The following is an 11,127-nucleotide window of genomic DNA, read 5'->3' on the forward strand; positions in this document are numbered from 1 at the left end:
TTTGAAAAGGCATTTAAAATGGATGAAAACGCTTTTGGTGAAAATATTTTTAAAACCAATCATTGGTAAATATACAAGAAATTTCTTTGAATCTTGGAAAAGCACTTAAAGTGCTTCCGGTAATAAACACATATATAGTGTTTCTTGAAGGAAACACTTTAAGTATTTTTGGAACCCAAAAATATTTTCTCTAAAAACGTTTTCAATCATTTTAAAAGCACTTGCAAACGAGCTATGTAATTAGTGGGATTTGTTAGTTTTGGTTAAGGTTGATTAGTCTATCATTATAGTTTGCTCATTAGCTGATCAGGTCATTAGTCAAAGTTGTATTCAAAGGTCTTGTTTGGGTGCTGGTAAAATCTTTGAGGTCAACTCCCAGTTCCCACGCCAATTGTTAGTATTATACAGAAACCTTTTTTCTTTTGCTTTCTCTGCTGTAGTTATATTCTCAAATAATCATGCAAAAGCAATATTTTTATAGTATTAATATTATAACATCTGCAAGTAGCTAGCTAGTTCCAAGATTCTTTCAAAGTTTTATGCACATACATGATATATATATATATATATAGTGATCTGGAAAGCATAGGTGAGAAAACTTCATTTTATTCTTTTCAATGTGAAACAGTTATTATGCTCATCCTCATGCGGTTCGAATCTTCTTTTAAAAGAATTAGAATAGTTTAAAATATTATTACTTTAGTCTAAAGAAAGCATTGCCATTGGCACTGTTCTTTACTGTTCATTGTGCCTGATTTCAGTTTATTTACAAGATTGCCACTCAGATGCTTTTAACCAGCTTTCTCTTAATTTACACAATTGCCACTCAGGCTTGAGGACCTATCTTCAGCCGTTCGCTGCATTTCAGCTTTTGACTCGGCGAGAGAGGGGGGAAATCACGGCTGACAAATTAGAGAGAGAAGATCGCTCCTATTTTTGACTCGGAGACAGCTGGGTGTGCCTGTGGCGAGCGGAGAGAGGGGGACAGAGCGACTACAGAGGAGGGAGACACAAGGCCTGACAGATTGGAGAGAGATGGGAGCTACGGGTTTGGACTGAGTGTGAGAGATATTTAGGTAGGTGCTCTGCCAGGATCTATGAGATTTTCTCCCATTTTAGAGAGAGAGCTGGACATGAGAGATACAGAGCGGAAAGCATGGGTGTGTGTATTCTTTGGGTCTTCCGAAAACGCTAGAAACCTAAAACATTCTCAGCTGCTCTGCAACGGGTTGGCGACTTCGATCATGCGTCCTACAGTCTGCATCGATCTCTTCCATCTCTGCTTCGTGATCCCTTCGATCCCTGCTTCCTCATCTTTTCGATCTCTGCTTCACGATCTTCTCGCCCCCTCATCCTGCACCTAATTTCTCTAGCCTTCAAGAGGTAATTAAATCTCACTTCTTTCTCTGATTCGTGCCTTATTCTCACTGTTTTTCTCGAATTGTTTGTTTTTCTTCGATATTGTTGTGTTTCGATCCCAAATTTTTTCATATTTTAAGAAATCTTATTTCTGGTATCTGATTTGTGGAGGGTTTTTAATCCTTTTAAACGTGGGTTGTGGGTGTTTTGTCGAGGGAGCAAAATTGATCTGGTTAGGCTTTTTCCCCTTGAAAATTAATAGATGTTCAAATTCGGAACCGTGAATTATTAATTTATTTGTTGTTGCACTTCATGAAAGCGAGGCAATCATGGTTAGATTTCATGCGGTTCATGAAAGACTCGGTCAGGCTTTAGAAGGTTTGCTTTATGAGCTTTGCCCATCAGATGAAGTTGAGGAACAGGTATATACATATATGTCCCTTTTTTCCGTTTTCAAGCTAATGCTTCTCATGTGTTATTTCATTTTTTTCACACAAACAAATCTTTTATCAATTCAAACTATTCTCGCTTTGCTGCACACGTTTGATATAAGTCCGTCTGGGTTTGACGAGATTCAGAGTACTTCTTATCAAATTGGTCGCACGGACCACTACAAGGAAGACATCTTCCAAACCCTCTACATAGCATCGAGGTAAATCCCACTTCTGCTCTGCTTCACAAATTATTTGTATTTTTCCGTAATATATTTTGATTTCTAGAACTGTAATTTCAGATTATTGCCCCTTCGACTCCTCTCCCACTGCCTCAAGCCAAAACCAAACCCAGCTCCAACCTCCAGTCCTCTACAAATCAAACCTCACAAAGTAAAGCACTCTGATTTCGTTTTTTATTTCTGGTCCAGTAACCTTAGGTAAAGCAAAGAACTGTATAAATCCTCATGCATGTGGTTCTTTTGCAGAATCCGATATTGGAGGTGATAAGTAGCTGGTTTTAGCTTCTGAGGCAGACACTTGAAGGAGCAAAGATGAATGCATTAGTGGCAACGAACATAAACTTTAAGTTTGCTGCTTGGCTTTTGGGATTGGACTTCAAGCTTGAGAAAAGTTTACTTATACCATTTAGGGAAATCAAGGTAATTTTGCATATAATCTCCCTTTTGTATATCCCTTACTCTTAATTATAGGTAGATTTCAGACCCTAAAACTAATGTGGTTATTGAGTTTTCTCCTTTTGTTGCTTTTGAACTATATACTTTGGTGCAGGTTGAGTGTACTATGCCAAAAGACGATGGCAGTTTGGCTTCATTTGTTGGCTTCAGGGTTCAACATGACAATGCTAGAGGCCCCATGAAGGGAGGAATCAGATATCACCCAGGGGTATATGCATACTTTGTTAAGTTCCACTTCTACGACAAATGTGAATGGTTGTCATATATCAAGACTCGCTGCCGTGAAATTGTCTTTAATTGTTATTGATCATTTTATGGAAAATGTAGGTTGATCCAGATGAGGTGAATGCTTTGGCATAGCTGATGACATGGAAGACGGCGGTAGTCAACATCCCATACGGGGGTGCCAAAGGGGGTATAGGATGTAATCCAGGGGAGTTGAGTCTTTCCAAACTAGAGCAACTCACCAGAGTTTTCACACAAAAGATGCACGATCTTATCGGAATCCACACCGATGTTCCAGCACCAGATATGGGGATAAGTCCACAGGTTGAGCACGCCACATTTTCCATTAATTTTGTTCAAGAGATTTGATTACAACAGAATTTGGTTATCAAGTAGATCAGCTTGAATGTCCGAAAAACTTTGAACTGTATTTTAACAGTTTTCTCTTCTCGATCTTTTCAGTTTTTTTGATGTTTAAACAGACCATGGCATGGATACTAGACGAATACTCAAAGTTTCATGGCTACTCACCTGCAGTAGTGACTGGAAAACCTATTGTAAGTAAATCATGGAAATGTGCTTAATGGTTTGCATTGGTTGCTGTTGTTGCATAATGGTTTGAATCTGTGCTTAGGTTAGTTTGAAACTCAGGTTGTGTGAATTAAGGTGTAAAAAATGAATATGGATGAACCTTTAGCTACTGCATTTAGATTCAGTTTTCCTTTGCATTTCAATGAGTTGGAAACTGAGTGGAACTGTTTGAGAGAGAGAGAGAGATGATGATGTTTGGATTTTGGTATATGCAGCCCTACTGTAACTTTTTATACACACTGAATACACTTACCTTTTTTTATATGCACACACAGACTGCATACACATACAATATACACACACACATCACACACTTATCCACACAGAGTACACACACATTTTATATGCATACACAGTACACACACATGCAATGTCACACAAACACTGTCATGTACTTATACACACACAACACATACAATATATACTCACACGCTTATGCCTTTTTTTATCACTTGGAAGATTTTGTTGTTTTTCCTCAGCAATACAATATACATTCACACACTTATGCAGCACAAGCACTCACACACACAGTACACACATTGTTGTTTTTCCTTATTTGATTATTGGGATGCCAAACTTTAAGAATTTGTGTTTAATTTGATTCTTTGGTATACTCAGTTAATTAGCTAAGTAGTGGTTTACATTTAGATAATATATATATGTATATATATGATTTTGGACTGTAGTTTTTCTCTAACTTAATTTGTTTTGATTCAATGGGTTAGTGAGTTAAGGCTGTTCTTAACTTTCTGTTTCCTGATTGAATTTGTTTTGATTCAATTGGGTTAGTGAGCTAAATTTCAAAAGGGGGGGGTTTGGTTTCCGAATGCCTCTTATGGGTTGTGTATGAGGCTAGAGGATTTGAACTAAACCACGCAATGGACATTCATAATAATGTGCAAGTAGGTATTGCATATACGCTTAATGGTTTGCATTGCTTGCTGTTTTTGCATAATGGTTTCAATATGTGCTTAGGTTGGTTTAAAACCCAGGTTCTGTGAGTTTAGCGGTTTAATTGGGGGAATGAAAAATTAAAGTTGGCCTTTCATTGAAGATGGTTAAACAATTGGAGTTTGTTTTATTAGAAAGATGGTTAAACAATTTTGGTTGCTCCCCTTTTCACTGTGGCTCTGTTTCAACCATTACATTTCATACATTTGAAATCTGTTTACTATCTCATTAATTGGTGTACGTTAGCTCATTTAACTCAAATTTAATGAGATTTGGTACTCCAATTTCTCTGATTTCCTAACAGATTTACTTTCTTTGGAAATTTCAGGAACCCTGATTATGGGAGGAAGAATACGCTTCATTGCCATCTTTAGGTATACAATTCTGCACACTGATTACATGTTCAAAGCCTAATTAATTGTACACCAATTTTTTATTACTTTTGTAAAGCTTTTGTACTTGGATTTAAATATGTGATTAGTTTGTGAAGAATAAACGAGAAAACTAATCATGGGGACATACTTCTTTTTCGATTTTCTCCTCTGCATTGTTTCTTGAATGAAATTGGATTCATGGATGTAGGGATACAGCAACGACTGAGGTGTGAATAAAAGGTCTAGGCGTAACGATTTCAGGGTTTAGAATTGATTCGAAAATACGAGAAAATGCTGCATTCTCTGTTCTTTTTTGCTGTTTGCTGTAGTGATTCCAACTTAGTATATACCGAATTTTATAGAACCATGAATGGTGGTTGTTAAATGTTGAGCCATTTGACAATCCTTAGTTCTGCATTCCTTGATTTTTTTTTGTTGTTTCAAGTTTGAACAACCTTTCATGTTCTTTTCTGATGGTTTATAATTGTATATTTGCAAAGATGCATGGCTATTAGACCTTCAATTAGAGATCATCATGATTGCATTGTCATAAGACTGAAGCTGTACAATTACTATTTGCTAAATATTATTTCTGTCATTTAATTGAGGTTCGTGTAGAAGAGGACTTAGGCATGTTGTTAGTGTAGATTTACATTTCTTATTACTTTCGTGCCGTATTTGATTGTAAGTCATGAACAAGCCAATGTTTTTCAAACTTTACAGATGCCTATGTTCACATATGAATTCTTTTCAAAAAAAAAAAAATGTTCACATATGAATAATTTGGCTTATGGACATTAATGTTGTAAGCAGATATGGAAATTGTTCAATCTTTTGAATATCTATTTAAGGTCTCATTGGTTTAACATTATCAAAACTTCTGCATATGTCTGAAGTTTAACGAATGCTTATGTATACATATAAGCTCTGAAACCGATGGAATTGTTTTCTTATTTAGTAACCACCGTGTGTGTGTATATATATATATGTACATATGTATGTATATGTATATGTATACGTATGTGTGTGCGTATGTGTATGTGTATGTGTATGTGTATTCCAATAAACTTGCTTATATCTTTGGAAATATGTATGTACCAACTGTCAAAGCATGTATATACCGGTGTCCAAGTTGAGCACAACAATGACACCCCATTCTATTCAATCTCAGTTATTGATACAGCGTTTGATGATCTAATTCACCTATTTTCTCTATTGCGATTTTGTCTTATATCTCTTGGTTAACATTAAAATTTGGATGGGGGAAAAAGGTTTGTGGTTAGATGGGTATTTGTTAACCCATAGTGCTCAACCACATAAGTTAGACCTTTTAGTTGCTTTATTTTGCTCTAATCCTGTCAATTTTTTGGCTGACATTTCACGTAATTAAAGGTTTATATTTCCCACTAGGAAGTATCTGGGAAAAGAAAAGGGGAAGGAAACAAGAGCCGAAGTAAGGGCTGTTTTCTTTTCTTTTAAATTGTTTAACGTTTACGCTTTTTATTTGTCGAGTTCGTAATTTAGTTCATTTATACCGTGCTTTTGGCATGGTTTATTCTTTTAAGTGCAGGTTACCCTATAGCCATTACAATTTAGGTCTTTAGTTGTTTGATAGAAAATCGCTTTGATTCATCGTTTCTTATCGGATAGTTTGATCGTTATGCTCTTATTTCAGATCTTAACTCATTTTGGTTGCGAGTTTGTTCTGTAATTTTTTTTTCGTCTGCTATTAATAGCTTACCACATGTGGTAGCAGAGTGATTGCGTTAGTAGCTTATGTATACAAGTGAATTCAGATGACACAATGAGTTAGATATTCGAAAAAATGTCTGTTCATTTTTTGAATCTTTAAAAACTGTTGAATCAATTTGAGTATGTAATTTTATGTTAATTGTTAGGTAAATTGCTGTTTTTTTTTCGCTGATAAAAAGTATAGAGTTTGGCTGTGTAAATGTGTGTAGTTTTATACATTTCGCTCGGTTGACAATTTGATAATGGCTGAAGTGCATTCTTTAATCAAATGTGTTTTCTTTCCTCGATCGTAAATGTCTTTTTGGTATTTTGCAGATCAAAACAAAGTGAAAGCTTTTGACTGAATTTTGCAACCGCTACTTTGCTGCTTTGGTAAAGTCTCAACTTCTTGATAATATCAATTAATTTTGGCTGTAATGTTAGGGTATTGAGTTGAATGCATATGCTACATGGCATAGGTCTAACATGATTAGAACTTTAATATCATGATGTGTGATGCTAATTAAGCACAATATGAGTATATGTACCAAGAAAGACATGAGCATCTAACGGATCTACTTTCTTTGCAATTTCAATTTGGGAATTGAATTTATTTACAAAATTACGATCCTTTTTAAAATTTAGAAAAGAGCATGTTAAAAGACCAATTTTCTTTACAAAAACTTGAATACAAAGTAGACCATCAGTGAAAACGAACCAACAACGATTATGGTAATTTAGTAAATTAAACATAAACCATCTTTGAGAGTCATACTCCCATTGTCGGTTTTCCTTGCGAGCATATTTCCTACCTAAAGTTTCCCAAACTGTGTTCTCAAACTGCTGCATCGGCATATCTTTCCAACTTCTAATAGTGTTTGGTCCCCATACTTTCCACAATTCATTTTGGATCTTAATAATAGCTGCTATATTGCTTGCAATTGTCAATGATTTAAGTTTTTTGTTTTCTTTTCTTTTTGGAAAGCATGAGTGTGAAGTTTTATTAGAGGTTGACAAACAAATATATATTGAATATTTCAAATAGACTTTAAATTTATCCCATAGAATTTCTCCTTTTCTTTTTATGATTGTTGTTGCCATGCTGAGAAAAAAAATTATATTAATGGCTGTTCATTTACCTCTGTAGTATTTCATACTTATTCTGATCTCCACTGGTTCTTTAAATGGTGTGGTTTTTCAATCAGTTAACAGTTTTTAAAACGGGAGTTTTAACAAAACACTCATGGTACTGTTCATTTTTAACGAAAAAACACTTTTTTACCTTTAGCTGACACTATTCACTATACCTTTAAAAATGATTTTTCATTAAAAGAGAAGTTTTTTTGGACTTTTCATTAGTTTTCCTTTTTTAAAATTCAAACAACATTATGGTTCTAAGTGTATTCATTTGGCTAGCGTCGGCTAAATCCTCTCGAAATTTGGTTTAGTTAGTACATATTTGTATAATATTTTGATAGAAAATGTGTTATATTCTCTCTGTATTTGGTTTGCAAAGGGAGGGCAACATTTTTCGGGCTTTGGATATTAAAGACTAAAGATGGTTTTACTTTGTTAATTAGTTTAATTAGCATGTGGTTTGGTGGGGTCTGGTACGTATGATTGAACTAAAGTGTGACAGAAGAAACTGTGAATAGTAATTGATAAATATTTCGCATTTTTTTCTATGGGCCATTTGTGTTCTATTTGGGTTGTATTTTGAGTCATGTAATTTAAATTGCATACAAAGGGCTAAAGAAGTAAATCCAGTATACAAGCTCTCACGGTAAAGTTTAAGTTGAAGCTACACTATGGAATTTTAAACATTTAGTTGAAATCTAAAGACTGAAAAATAAAAAAACTTAGAAGCTAAACTGAGTAGAGTTAAGTTTTTAGTCTCAAATATCCTTAGGCGGACACAAAATTTTGACCCCAACATCCAAGATTTTGATCCCAACAGCGTGGATAAACATGCTGTCAGACGACTGATTCCAAAACACATTTTAACAGCTTTATCCGGCTGATAATTCAGAACATTATCAAGTATAAATGACTGGTCGTCAGTTAAACCCTTATGAGATTTACCCTTTGTGTGTTACACTTTTGCAAATTTAATCCGTTCCACCATCACAGTTTTTTTTACTTTTACAGTTTCCAGAATGCATTTTCGATCTTAATACTATCTGCTCTGTTGCTTGCAGTGATCAATTTTTAAAACTTGAAACAACATTATAGTTCTAAGGAAAATTTGGGAAGACCAAGGATGTAACCATCTTCGGTTTCACATTGTTCGCCATTAGATTTCCTAATATAAGTATTTTTTACATGATCTTACTGGTGAATTGTTAAACGGCACAAAGAGAGAAAACAGCGTGCAATTTTATAAACTAAACTTCACATGCATTCTCTTTAGTATGGGGTATCCGAGAAAATAGGTTTAAGGATTAGGTTTGGTTGGATTTCAACCATTACATTTCATAGATTTGAAATCTATTTACTCTCTCATTTAATTCGTGTACGTTAACTCATTTAACTCAAATTTAATGAGATTTGGTCCTCCAATTTCTCGGATTTCCTAACAGATTTACATTCTTTGGAAATTTCAGGAATCCTGATTCTGGGAGGAACAATACGCTTCATTGCCTTCTTTAGGTATACAATTCTGCACATTGATTATATGTTCAAAGCCTAATTAGTTATACACCATTTTTTTATAGGAAAACTAATGAAAAGGGCTTGAAAACTTTGAGTTTTAATGATAAGGACAAAATAAAGGGTAAAGTGAATAGTACCAGGATTGACTTTTTAGTGTAAAAATGTGGTTTTTCGTTAAAGTGAACAGTACCGGGTGCTTTTCGTTAAAGTTCCTTTTTTTTTATTACCTTTGCAAAGCTTTTGTACTTAGATTTTAGATATGTGATTAGTCTTAGACTTTAGATATGTGATTAGTTTGTGAAGAATAGACGAGAAAACTAATCATGGGGACATACTTCTTTTTCGATTTTCTCCTCTGCATTGTTTCTTGAATGAAATTGGATTCATAGATGTAGGGATACAACAACGACTGAGGTGTGAATAAAAGGTCTAGGCGTAATGATTTCAGGGTTTATAATTGATTCGAAAATATGAGAAAATGCTGCATTCTCTGTTTTTCTTTTGCTATTTGCTGTAGTGATTCCAACTTAGTATATACCCATTTTTATAGAACCATGAATGGTGGTTGTTAAATGTTGAGCCATTTGACAATCCTTAGTTCTGCATTCCTTCATTTTTGTTGCTGTTTGCTGTTGTCATTCCAACTTAGTTTATACTTATTTTCATAGAACCATAAATGCTGGTTGTTAAATGCAGTCCAAATGTTCTATTCTAACTCAAAACCATCCTCTTCAAAAAATGAACAATCTCACTGATTTTCATTAAACGTACTCCACAGTAAACCATTATTTACTCTATTTAGCCTATTCCTTCTAAAACCAACGTTCTCACACTCTAACCCATGTACTAATTAAGAACCGCCTGCGATACCTCATCCTTACTTTAGGCCTTTAAATTAATATGGTGACAGAAGATGCATTCCCGTTGTTAGCAGCTTTTATTTCGTTAAATATAAATTTGTCGTACATTAAGTCCATTGAACTGTCCCAGTTAAAGCCCATTGCATTGTTTCAAATTGTGTTACTATTCTTGTATCCATTTGTTTGCGCTTCGAATTCTAACTCTCAATCTCACTGATTTGTTGTAGTTTAGATCAAGATCTTATTGCAACGTTGTGATCTGCTCTTCTTGCTGCCTTTATCTAGGAATCCGCACCTATTGCATTTGAATCAAGGCTTTGGTATGTCACCTAAACTAATATACATTGTTTCCCTGTGCTTTCCGTTTGGAGTTAATGCAAATTTATCATGTTTCAGTCGATTGTTTGGTTTTATCAGCTTATGTCATTCTTTTGCTACCTGCTTTGTTTCTCATTCTTGATTATCTCTGTAATCTTTTGATACTTAACAAGTTCATTGGTTTCTTTGTTTTTGTTGGTTTTAACTTGGTCTCAACCATTCTATTATTGTTCATAGGTGCATTGGTGTCATCTGTGATTTTGCTTTAACTAGCTGTTCCTAATTCTTAGTCGAATGTTGTTAGTCATTTTATATTATTTTTTTGTCAATTGCTTTCTTTCTTTGTTGCATTTTCAATTTCCAAACCATTCTTCAGACGTTAGTTACTTTGCTTGGTTGGTGTGGTTGGTGTTTTCGTTAGGTTTTCCTAAGAGTCAACAATCTCATCCTTCCCAAAGTACATTAATAAGTGCTGTTAATAACTATGCTCTCCGAACAAACCTAAGTTATTTCCAAAAAACTCACAGCTTCTATATTTGAGTTTTAAAATTTTTTGACACAGTTATTTTAAGATCTACAAGCTAAACACATTTTTCTTTCTAAATACATAAATATTAACGTTGTATTTAATTTGTTATTCAGGGTTAATAAAATGGTGAAAGAGATTGATCGAAGCGAACAACAAATTCTAGAAGGCGATTTGGTAAATTTTTTTTAAGGGAACTGATTTAAGGCTCGAAACGATGAAAAGAATGAAGGAACGATAGTGAAATATTTCGATACTGCCCCAGGACCCAGTACAAAGAAATCAGTGAAAATAGAAAAAACAAGGTTCAGTTTGCGTGTTTATGGTAAGGGCCCAAACCGAAACAAATTGGTGGTGCACACTCTCTACTCACTTTATATATCCTTTTGTCCTTCATTATTATGTTGAATT

General features: G+C 34.4%; 1 pseudogene; it reads left to right on the forward strand.

Moving 5' to 3' along the window:
- The first annotated feature begins 821 nt into the window (after positions 1–821).
- Positions 822–11,008, forward strand: LOC103427741 (glutamate dehydrogenase 1-like; annotated as a pseudogene).
- The last annotated feature ends 119 nt before the right edge of the window (positions 11,009–11,127 follow it).

The sequence above is a fragment of the Malus domestica genome, chromosome 10 (genome assembly GCF_042453785.1).
Source record: "Malus domestica chromosome 10, GDT2T_hap1".
Classification (NCBI taxonomy): Eukaryota; Viridiplantae; Streptophyta; class Magnoliopsida; order Rosales; family Rosaceae; genus Malus; species Malus domestica.